The sequence below is a fragment of the Thunnus thynnus genome, chromosome 23, assembly GCF_963924715.1.
Source record: "Thunnus thynnus chromosome 23, fThuThy2.1, whole genome shotgun sequence".
Taxonomy (NCBI): Eukaryota; Metazoa; Chordata; class Actinopteri; order Scombriformes; family Scombridae; genus Thunnus; species Thunnus thynnus.
Window position 1 is genome coordinate 1,008,214 of NC_089539.1, and position 12,505 is coordinate 1,020,718.

Here is a 12,505-nt window from a genome sequence, read left to right on the forward strand (position 1 = left end):
GGGAACAAGAAGGGAGGTCTATAGAAAGACTTGACGATATAAATGAGTTTTGAGGCGTTGTTTAAAACATCCAAGGATTCAGCAGATCTAACAGATAGTGGAAGATGGTTCCACAGAGTTGGGGATTAGGAATGCAAATGCGTGGCCACCTTTTGATTTGCGGTTTGTGCGGAGGATAGATAGAAGGCCAAGATTTGTGGATCGGAGAGGTCGTGTAGTGGAATGAGGAACAAGGAGCTCAGAAATGTAGCTAGGGGCGAGGTCATGGGGTGCTTTATAAGTAATCAACAGGATCTTGTAGTTTATTCTGAATTTTACCAGAAGCCAGAAACCAGAAGGGATGCAAGAACGGGGGGAATGTGGGACCTACGACTAGTTCTGGTCAGAAGTCTAGCTGCTGTATTTTGGATTAACTGTAAGCATTTTAGAGAAGACTGACTGAGGCAGATGTAAAGGGAGTTACAGTAGTCTAACCGGGAGAAAATGAATGTGTGGATTAATTGTTCAAGAATAGTAGGGGGCAATATAGGTCGTATTTTAGCAATATTTCTTAACTGAAGAAAACAGGACTTGACAAGCTTATTAACATGATGGTCAAATGTCATATACTGGTCGAAGATGATACCAAGATTCTTAGCAGTGGATTTAATGTTCGGGTGAAGTGGGCCGATAAACTGAGTAGCAGCAATGACAAAGATTTCAAGACCAATTAAAAAAACTTCAGTTTTGTCAGGGTTAAGATGGAGAAAATTTCAGGTCATCCACTCTTTGGTAGCAGCTAAACACTCATGGAGGGAGGACAGTTGGTTCAAGTTATTGGGTTTGGCAGAGAAATAGATCTGAGTATCATCGGCATAACAGTGATATGACATTTCATGAAAGCGGCTGAACAAATGACCCAGAGGGAGCATGTACAATGAAAACAAGATTGGCCCAAGAACGGAACCCTGAGGAACTCCGCACCGGAGGGGAGCTAAGGAGGATACATAATTATTACACAGACATTAAAAAACTATTTGTTAAGTAAGAATGAAACCAGTTTAAAGCTGTACCAGAAATGCCCTTCAAATGCAGAATGACCAAATCAGAATGAACTAATCACAGTAATGATGGATAAAACTTATTTAAAAATTATTTGACCAAATCGTGGCAATACACGGAGGTATTTAAATGGACGGACAATGATGGATCAGACACAGATCGACTTTCCTGTTGCATCAATACATGATGACATGAGGAACACATGGGGAAATAAATGAGGTGAAAACAATGATTAAACTAACAAAGGAAATAAATCTGCACAGCTTCTAGCTGCTACCAGCAGCAGCTTGTAGAGCTGATCAAGTCCTGATAACTGTGTTAATCATTCTTTACATGATTAAAATTAATGATTTAATTTTTGAACAATATTTAACAAATATTCTTTAACATTTTTGAGAGTACAGTGATCAGGTTTCCATACTTTCAGCAATTAAAACACCGCTGATTTGACCTGTTACTCCATGACTGAACAAAACAATTTTTAAGAAACCAAAGCTGTAATGAAAAAAATAAACCTTTTCAAAAACCAAACGAAAATACATTTGCAACAAATGAATGAACAGGATCTAAACTGGTGGTCTGGGGCTGACCACGGGAGGGTTCAGGAGCAGCAGGGGCCAGTGTGCTCCTTATGGATTGTGCGCTTTCACTTTGTGCAGGAGCAGATCTGTTTCCTCTGCAGAGAAGTGTCCCTTCTGGCAAATGTGCCATCATAATAGTGATCTGCCAAGGTGCAAGCGCACCTGGCTCTTAAAGGAAATGGGAGATGCCACTCTGATTGAATTATTGCATGTTATGCCGAAAACACACCCATGATTAATTAGGAGACTATGGACAACCCCTTTGAACCATGCCATCAACCACCATCAACCATTTTTCCGCAATTAAAATAGCAAAAGTGGATTTGGACACACCCTAAATGCACCTACGCCATGTGCTTCAGACTGTGCGCTTTAGATCGTTAAAATAGGGCCCATTATGTTTGAAGGATTTCAGTTTAAAGTTTTCTTTTATTGTTAAACAATAGTCACATTGAATGCTTTTATATTATGAAGTAAGGGTTATGTTCAACTTATATTTAAATATGTTTCTGACAGTAATCTAATCACACAAGTGTTGCCTAACTTTATTTCATTTCACTATAATTTCAAACATTATTTTAGTAGATGGTTTGAGATGTGTAAATAGTTTGAGAAAGTTGAAAAACGCAGGTTGTATGCTTAGACATCATGAAGTGTCAATATGAAGGTTAATGTTTGTTATTAGAAGAACTGACTTATCATGAATCATGTAAACTGCTTAACTGTTGAATGATTTTACAAATATGATACAAGCTGATAGAACTGTTATTAATCAGAAATATCATGAATGCTTGGACATTATGAAAATAATGTGTTTACAGCTTTAATGTGAAATAATAGGCAACAGTGACTTGTGCATGTAAAAACTCAGAATTAGATTTCCCCAAATTCCTTTACTTCAGGAGGCGCAGGCTGCAAACCACCAGCCACACCTAAATCCCCTAGAACAAAGAAATTGAATATTCATCAATAATTTGGTGCAAAACCCTTTAGAACACATCCAAATTCCTCCCGTTTTATCCGTTTTAACTTATAAAAACAGCCTCAAGAGATTCCTCCTCCCTTAAGACATTTACTCTTTTGTTTTTCAACCAAATATATCCATATTTAATCTTTTACTGCAACAAGTTAATTTGTTTTTGTTTTATAAGTAACATTAAGTCTTGTATTTCCACGTATAGTAATTTAATTTTGAAGTAAACACGTACAGTATTTTATTTTGAAGTAGACACCGCTGAAGACCCACACACACACACACACATACACACACACACACACACACACACACACACACACACACACATATACATGCTCCCGCTTGTACGTGTCTTCATTGTACATAGCTGTATGTTGCTTAGGTAGAATTAGATTTTAGAAAGTGATTTATTGCTCAAAGCATTGGCTAACTTTGTTAACTTTGCTATTGTTAAATAAACACTGTTATATCTTTAAAGAGAAGTCTTTTGTCATTACTGTTTTTATATTGTGAAAAGTGGCTGATTGAGAGAGTCAGAGCTTGAATTCATACCATCTTTGTTCACCCTTGAATGTTGATATCCCTCACATATTAGCATTCTAGGTGAACTCTTTTATAAGACTACCTTATTGTTGGGTTATCGGTCCCAGATTCTGGGTAGTGCCCTATAATTATTAATTCATATTAATATTTTTTATTAATTTTATAATTGATAATTATTATATATTATATTATATTATGCTTCCAAACTAAGTGTTGTCATATAACCAACAGTTGACTATTCATGTGTGAAGTGAATGTGGGGACACCACACCATATAAGAGTGAAGTTATTCCCTATGCACAGTGCATGATGCGTGTGTACGTAGCAGCAGCACTGCATTAAATTCATCTGCAACCAAATCCATATTACTAATAGTAGCTAGGGGTGTGCCCGAATACAAATACATTATTCAGCAAAGCACAAATAGTGGGTTTTATACGAATATTTGTTTCATACAAATATTTAAAAAATTATTTGTTGGGGGTATTTGCCAGATAAAGCAGAGCTACTGACACAAGCAAAGTGCTCCCAAGGGACTCTCAATAACCTGTTGTTCCCCTTCTCCTTTCCACAAAGTTAGGTTGTAAAAAATAGGCAATAAATGAAAAGTGCAAAGCAATAATTGCCTTTGAAGTTCCTCCCTACACGTTACATGATTTGCTGTCTCTGATGTGGAGACCTCTATTGTAAGGTAGTTTATTCATGAACACTTATTGTAACACTTTAATTTTCTAAAACTGAAAGTGTCATAAAACAAAAACAGGATTTTCAATCAATCAATCAATCAATCAATCTTTATTTATATAGCGCCATATCACAACAGAAGTCATCTCAAGGCACTTTTCACATAGAGCAGGTCAAGACCGTACTCTTTAATTTACAGAGACCCAACAGTTCCCCCATGAGCAAGCACTTGGCGACAGCGGTAAGGAAAAACTCCCCTTTAACGGGTAGAAACCTCAAGCAGACCCCGGCTCTTGGTGGGCGGCCATCTGCTTTGACCGGTTGGGTTGAGAGAGAGAAAGAGAGAGGGAAAGGGGGAGGGGGGACAGAAGAAAAACAATGACAACAACAAACAACAACAAGCACAAGCAGCAACAGCCAGGGAAGGATGCCATCAGGACTGTGAAGGACCGCGAAGGTTCGGCCCGGGAGTCAGGTTTTTCTGTGAGATGAGAAAGCACAAAAAACTCCGGGGAAGAAGCAAAGTTAGTGACATGCATTGATGTTACATGAATGCATACAGATGGAGAGGAGGAGGAGGAGAGAGGAGCTCAGTGCATCATGGGAAGTCCCCCAGTAGTCTAGGCCTATAGCAGCATAACTAAGGGCTGATCCAAGGCGAGCCTGGTCGGCCCTAACTATAAGCTTTATCAAAAAGGAAAGTTTTAAGCCTACTCTTAAACATAGAGAGGGTGTCTGCACCCCGGACTGAATCCGGTAGATGGTTCCATAGAAGAGGAGCCTGATAGCTGAAGGCTCTGCCTCCCATTCTACTTTTAAAGACTGTAGGGACCACCAGTAAGCCTGCATACTGGGAGCGCAGTGTTCTAGTGGGATAATACGGTATTATGAGCTCTTCAAGATATGATGGTGCCTGACCATTAAGGGCTTTGTAAGTTAGGAGAAGGATTTTAAATTCTATTCTAGATTTTACAGGAAGCCAATGTAGTGAAGCTAAAATGGGAGAAATGTGGTCTCTTTTTCTAGTTTTAGTCAATACACGTGCAGCTGCGTTCTGGACCAGCTGGAGAGTCTTTAGAGACTTGTTAGGGCAGCCTGATAATAAGGAATTGCAATAATCCAGCCTAGAAGTAACAAATGCGTGAACTAGTTTTTCTGCATCTTTTAGGGACAGGATGTGCCTGATTTTTGTGATATTACGTAAGTGAAAAAAGGCAGTCCTTGAAATTTGATTTATGTGGGAGTTAAAGGACATATCCTGATCAAAGATAACTCCCAGATTCCTTACGGTGGTGCTGGAGGCCAGGGTAATGCCATCCAGAGCAGCTTTATCATTAGATAATTTGTTTCTAAGGTGTTTAGGGCCAAGCACAATAACTTCAGTTTTATCTGAATTTAGTAGTAGAAAATTGCAGGTCATCCAGGTCTTTATGTCGTTAAAGCATGTTTGGAGTTTGTTTAACTGATTGGGTTCATCTGGCTTCATTGATAAATATAATTGGGTATCGTCTGCGTAACAATGAAAATTTATGGAGTGTTTCCTAATAATATTACCTAAAGGAAGCATATATAAGGTGAATAGAATTGGTCCAAGTACAGAACCTTGTGGAACTCCGTGTCTAACTTTTGCCTTCACGGAGGATTCATCATTCACATGTACAAACTGAAATCGGTCTGATAAATAGGACTTAAACCAGGTTAATGCAGTTCCTTTAATGCCAATTAAATGTTCCAGTCTCTGCAAAAGGATTTGATGGTCAATTGTGTCAAATGCAGCACTAAGATCTAACAGGACAAGTATAGAGACAAATCCTTTGTCTGATGCAGTTAGGAGGTCATTTGTGACTTTCACCAGTGCTGTTTCTGTGCTATGATGCGCTCTAAATCCTGACTGAAAATCCTCAAATAAACTATTGTTATGTAGAAAGTCACATAACTGATTAGAGACTGCTTTCTCAAGGATCTTGGATAGAAATGGAAGGTTAGATATAGGTCTATAATTGGCTAAAACACCTGAATCAAGAGTAGGCTTTTTAAGAAGAGGTTTAATTACAGCTACTTTAAAGGACTGTGGTACATAGCCTGTTACTAAAGACAGATTGATCATATCTAGTAAAGAAGTGCTCACTAAGGGTAAGGCTTCCTTAAGCAGCGTAGTTGGGATGGGATCTAAGAGACAGGTTGATGGTTTAGCTGAACAAATCATTGAAGTTAGTTCAGACAAGTCTACTGGAGAAAAACAGTCCAAATATATGTCAGGATTTACTGCCGTTACCAAGGTTCCTGTGTTTGGGGAGAGAACGGTGCCTGTTGAGGGCAGGAGATGGTTAATTTTGTCTCTAATAGTTAGAATTTTATCATTAAAGAAGCTCATAAAGTCGTTACTACTGAGAGCTATAGGAATACATGGATCAGTAGAGTTATGACTCTTTGTCAGCCTGGCCAAAGTGCTGAAAAGGAACCTAGGGCAGTTTTTATTCTCTTCTATTAATGCTGAGTAATAGGCGGCTCTGGCATTACAGAGGGCCTTCCTATATGTTTTAAGACTATCTTGCCAGACTAAGCGAGAATCTTCTACTTTGGTGGAACGCCAAATCCTTTCCAATTTTCGCGATGTTTGCTTTAATTTGCGGGTTTGGGAGTTATACCATGGAGCTAACCTCTTACGTTTTATTATCTTCTTTTTTAAGGGGGCGATGGAGTCGAGTGTTTGTCTTAGTGAGCCTGCAGCATTATCAATAAGATTATCAATTTGGGAGGGACTAAAGTTAACATAAGAGTCCTCTGTAGTATTGAGACATGGCAGTGAATTCAGTATTGACGGAATTGCTTCCTTAAATTTATCTACAACACTATCAGATAGACATCTAGTGAGGACATTTTTATCTAATGGTGTGTAATCCAGTAATAGGAATTCAAAAGTTATTAAAAAATGATCTGATAAAATAGGATTTTGTGGAAAAATTATTAAATGTTCAATTTCAATCCCATAAGTTAGAACAAGGTCTAGGGTGTGGTTAAGACGGTGAGTGGGGTTATTTACACACTGAGAGAAGCCAATTGAGTCTAATAATGAGAGAAATGCAGTGCTGAGACTGTCACTATCAACGTCCACATGAATATTAAAATCACCTACTATAATTACTTTATCTGTACTAAGGACTAAATACGACAAAAACTCTGAGAATTCAGATAGGAATTCAGAGTACGGGCCAGGAGGACGGTACACTATAACAAATAGAACTGGCTGTAAAGTTTTCCAGGTTGGCTGGGAGAGACTAAGAACAAGGCTTTCGAATGAGTTATAATTAAATTTAGGTCTAGGGTTGATGATTAGGCTTGAGTTGAAAATGGCTGCAACTCCTCCTCCTCGGCCAGTGTCTCGAGGAATATGAGTATTAATATGACTGGGGGGAGTGGATTCATTAAGGCTGACATATTCTTCATGACACAGCCAGGTTTCAGTGAGACAAAATAAATCAATACGATGATCTGAAATTAAATCGTTTACTAAAACTGCTTTAGATGAAAGAGATCTAATGTTCAAGAGTCCACATTTAATTATCTTATTTTGTTGTACTATTGCAGCAGTGGTTTTAATTTTTACTAGATTTTCATGAATGACTCTTCTTTTATATACTTTGGATTTAATTGATTTATGTGGTCGGGGGACAGACACAGTCTCTATGTGGTTTTGGGTGGGTAACTGCTCTAATGGAAGCGCAGAGAAGCGTGTAGGACTGCAGCTCTGCCTCCTGGTCTCAACTCTGGGTTGTCATGGTTTTGGTTTACTAATAAACTTGGCCATATTTCTGGATATCAGAGCAGCTCCATCCAAAGTGGGATGTATGCCGTCTCTCCTAATCAGACCAGGTCTTCCCCAGAAAGTCTGCCAATTATCTATGAAGCCCACATCGTTTGCTGGACACCACCTCGACAACCAGCGGTTGAATTGTGACATGCGGCTATACATGTCATCACTGGTCAGATTAGGCAGCGGTCCAGAGAAAATTACGGAGTCCGACATTGTTTTAGCAAATGTACACACCGACTCAACATTAATTTTGGTGACTTCTGATTGGCGTAATCGGGAGTCGTTGCCGCCGACATGGATGACGATCGTACCATATTTACGCTTATTCTTAGCCAGCAGTTTTAAATTTGACTCAATGTCGCCCGCTCTGGCCCCAGGAATACATTTAACTATAGCTGCTGGTGTCGCTAACTTCACGTTTCTGACTATGGAGCTGCCAATAATCAGAGTTTGTTTCTCAGCGGGTGTGTCGCTGAGTGGGGAGAACCTGTTAGAAACATGAACTGGTTGGTGGTGAACCGTGGGCTTCTGCTTAGGGCTATGCTTCCTTCGGACAGTCACCCAGCCGCCCTGGCTTCCCAGCTGCTCGGGAGCTACCGGGGGAGTGGGAGCTACGCTAGGTCGGCCCGCACCGGATACTAGGGGCTGGCTAACTATATTAGCAGCTGATTGTTTTTCCATGGTGCGGAGCCGCGCTTCCAATTCACTAAGCCTTGCCTCCAGTGCTGCAAATAGACTACACTTATTACACTTATCACTATCACTAAAGGAGGCAGAGGAGTAACTGAACATTTGGCACACCGAGCAAGAGAGAGCAGGAGAACGAGAGGGAGAGAGAGAAGCCATCGCTAACTGCTTAGTTTGAGTTAGCTGCTAGTGCTAGCTGCAGAGCTAAAGTGACTAACAACTTGTGCGATTAGCGAGAAAAGTCGTTAAGAGAAAAGCGCTGAGAGTGCTTGTGTAAAACTAGCGAAAGTTTAAATATACAGCAGATATTAATCAACAGTAATGTGATATATATAGGAAAATCAACTGAGATGAGAGCAGCAACAACGCTATCAGTATGCACAGTCGGCAACCGGAAATGATACAATACGCTTACCGTAGCACGTCAGCACGTCAGCACTATAGATTCACTAAACCTCTTTCTACTTTTATTCGAATACAAATACAGATACAAATAATTTTGCTGCCTCAACAAATACAGATACAAATACAAATACTGGGATCTCTGCACATCCCTAATAGTAGCATTATATTTGTCAGGAAATAGGTTGAGTAACCCTCTTTTTTAGTTCCATTTTTAATAATGTCATTCACTACTCTCCATGTGTTTTTAATATGATTTCTATTGTCCTTCACTAATTTATAATAATCCTCTTTGCTGTACCTTATTTGTCAGTTTGTTTTATATGTCTAAATATGTTCTACTTCTCTTGTTCTTTTCTTTAAAAAATCTTTATAATATGTATACAGTGTATATTTTTATAATATATTTTCTTTTTACATGCATTTTGTAAGCCCTTAGTTAACCACAGCTTTTCAGCAAATTTCTGTTTTATTATTCTGGGCTGGGCTGGACTGGTCCATTGGGTCTATAGGGTGGGCACCTGGGGTAGATGGGGTCCGGGCCCCTTGTGGATGCCATGTGGCCTGAATAGCCTACAGCCTAAGCAGTGTTATTATCAGTAGTATTACAAAAGTTAAAAACAACTTGATATTTTAATTCTGTATATGATGAGCGAGATTTGCATAGCCAGTTATAACTGCAATGGTTTGGTTGATAAGAAAAGAAGAGAGGTTTTTTCAGGGCTAAAAGATAAAAACTATGACATTTATTGCCTAAAAGAAATGTATTTCACACCTGAAGTTGAAAAATAATGGGCTGATGAATGGGGAGGTGATATTTTTTACTCACATGGTCAAAGGACTGCTAAAAGGGTCATGATAATGGTTAATAATTTAAATAATACTACTTTTAACACCCTACAAGTAGACTCAGATGGGAGATGGATTATTTAGACATGAAAAACAACCACAAACAAACATTGCTAGTTAATCTTTATGCTCCTAACACAGGTTGCTTTGAGGTTTTGTTGCAAAATATACAGACATATGTTACTATGAATGATCAAGTTATTATGGTAGGAGACTTAAACATAGATAGATAAGAAAACGGAAGATAATAAAACGGAAAGAAAAGGATCCCATGATAAAAACTATCATCCAAAAGCTCATTGTGCTATAAAGAATCTGATGGCCTTATTAGACCTTGTAGATATATGGAGTATGAACAATCCACTAGGGATGTGCATTTGTATTTGTATCTGTATTTGTTGAGGCAGCAAATTATTTGCATTTGTATTCTAATAAAAATGGAAAGAGGCTTAAAAATCCTGTTTTTGTTTTCATTTTTATTGCACTTTTAATTTTAAAAAATTAAAGTGTTACAATAAGTGTTTATGAATAAACTACCTTACGAAGGAGGTAGGTAGAACACCGGTTCTTGAAACTGGAGTCTCCCAGATCATAGACAACTGCGCTGACTATTGAGCTAAAACTCAACGCCTTGGTGCAAATAGACCTCTATCTATTTATACACAAATAACACGGCAGAGACAGCACACTGTGTAATGTGTAGGGAAGACCTTCAAAGGCAATTATTGGTTTGCACTTTTCATTTATTGCCTATTTATTACAACCTAACTTTGTGGAAAGGAGAGGGGGAACAACAGGTTATGGAGAGTCACTTTGGGAGCACTTTGTGTGTGTCAGTATATCAGCTTTATCTCTGGGAACAAACCAGACTCTGGGAGTGATGTCCAAATTAGGAAATGTGCACCATGTAGCAGGTGGATGTGACTCCCCTCGTTGAGACCTGCTGATAGATGTCACAGCGGAGCAGAGGAGAGAGACTGAGATAGCGACGTAACCAACCTGCAAGCTGGTATTTGACATGTTTTTTTCCAGAAAACAAATATTTTTAAAAATATTTGTATGAAACAAATATTTGTAAAAACCCACGATTTGTGCTTTGCCGAATAATGTATTTGTATTCTGGCACACCTGGCAAAGATTAAACCACGCAAGGTTAGACTACTTTTTGGTTTCCTTTAGCTGATCACTTTAGTCACAAAAACTATAGTTAGTAATAAAAATGCATTCAGATCATAACCTTACTGAAATAAATATGATTACTTCTGAACATAATAGAGGTCCTGGATATTGGAAATTTAATCAGTTATTCTTGGAAGATAAGGTTTTTATTGAGGCCACTAAGATTTTTATAGAAGATTTTTTTCGCCGAAATGTAGGAACAGCAAACCCTTTGGTTGTATGGGATCATCAAATTAAATGCATAATTTCAATGACCAGTTTTATTTTAAATGCACAATATGTAATTTCTGCCACTGGGGGTCTCTCAATCAAAAAAATAACAAAAGACGTGTGATGACAGTGTGAAGTAGTGTGGGATTATGGGAGTTATTGTCTTCATTGTCAAACAACCAGCTTCTCCGGCATAGAATTACTTTGTTGTTCATCATTCAAGATGTTTTTACCGGGAGGCAAATTATCCACAGTGATCCGGTGATTAAAACAGATAAAAACACTGAATAAAGCAGTTTCGTATTATAAATCAGTGTTTGTACAACACTGTTCAATGGACACAGGATGTCCAGTAGGGGCTGCGAGCCAAGCTGCTGTTAATGTTTGCTTAGCTTGTCTGATAACTTAAGATACAGACGTTCAGCAGGTTTTTACCGTGAGCTGAATTATCCGCAGAGGTCTCCTCCTCTCCAAAACAAACGTACATGGTGAATAAAACTGTAAAAACAGTGAGTAAAGCAGTTTCATGTTAAAAATTGGTGATTCTCCGCCACTGTTCAGCATAAAGAGGACGTCCGGGAGGGGCTGCTATCCAAGCTGCTGTTAACTTTTGCTCAGCTTGTTCCTCTGATAACTTAAGATCAAGATGTCCAATGACTAGAACCCTTCATCCGGTTAAAAGATACAGTTAAAAACTACAAAGATCTAAAAAGCTTATCATAAAAATGTGGCTTAAAACTGAATAAAACTCAAATTATGGCGGGCAACCACAACGCCAACATATCATCTTGTATGTATCATATACTCTTTGGTAGACGCTATTCTGGCAAATAGCCACAACACCAATGTATTATCTTGTATGCATGTATACTCTCTGGTAGACGCCAACATGACAGACAACCACAATGCTGCCAATGTATTATCTTGTATGTATATACTCTTTGGTAGAGGCCATTGTAGCAGACAACCACGAAGCATGCATCTTGTGCACGTATACTCTTTGGTAGAGGGGGTATGATGCCACTGACAGGTGACCAAATGAAACAGACTCTTACTTTGATTTAAATTACTGATTTCTCTGTGTTTGAAAAAAATCAAATTTCTGTTGCCTTTCACCACCACCTATTTATGTGAGTCAGGGTTTTCCATTGTGACTGTCACAAAATCAAAGGTAAGGAACAAACTGAAAGCAACTTGGAATGTTACTCTGCATGTCAACCCCTCACCCATCCCACCATGACTTCATCTCATTTTTCCCAGAAGCAAGCCCAAGTGTCTTACTGAGGGTAAACAGAATATTTATTTTGGTCATTAAAGTTGACAGGTGGCATAACACATATTTACAGCCCAGTTTTTTTTGTCATATTATGTTTTTTTTTTGTTGTTGTTTTTTTTTTTGGGGGGGGGGGGGGGGGTTCATTTATTTGGGAAGGTGGTTCTCGGAAATTTTTTAACAACCAGAAATGAGCCTTAAGTTTCAAAAGGTTGAGAACCCCTGCTGTATACAATACAGTTTGAGGAAAAATAAAAAACACTGTC

General features: G+C 38.6%; 1 long non-coding RNA gene across 1 annotated transcript in view; it reads left to right on the forward strand.

Moving 5' to 3' along the window:
* The first annotated feature begins 3,915 nt into the window (after positions 1-3,915).
* The window catches only part of LOC137175612 (uncharacterized), a 417,849-nt gene continuing 409,259 nt past the window's right edge, over positions 3,916-12,505 (forward strand). Inside the window, exon 1 of the long non-coding RNA XR_010925660.1 lies at positions 3,916-4,150. This is a non-coding gene — a long non-coding RNA (uncharacterized lncRNA). The remainder of the gene's footprint in view (positions 4,151-12,505) is intronic.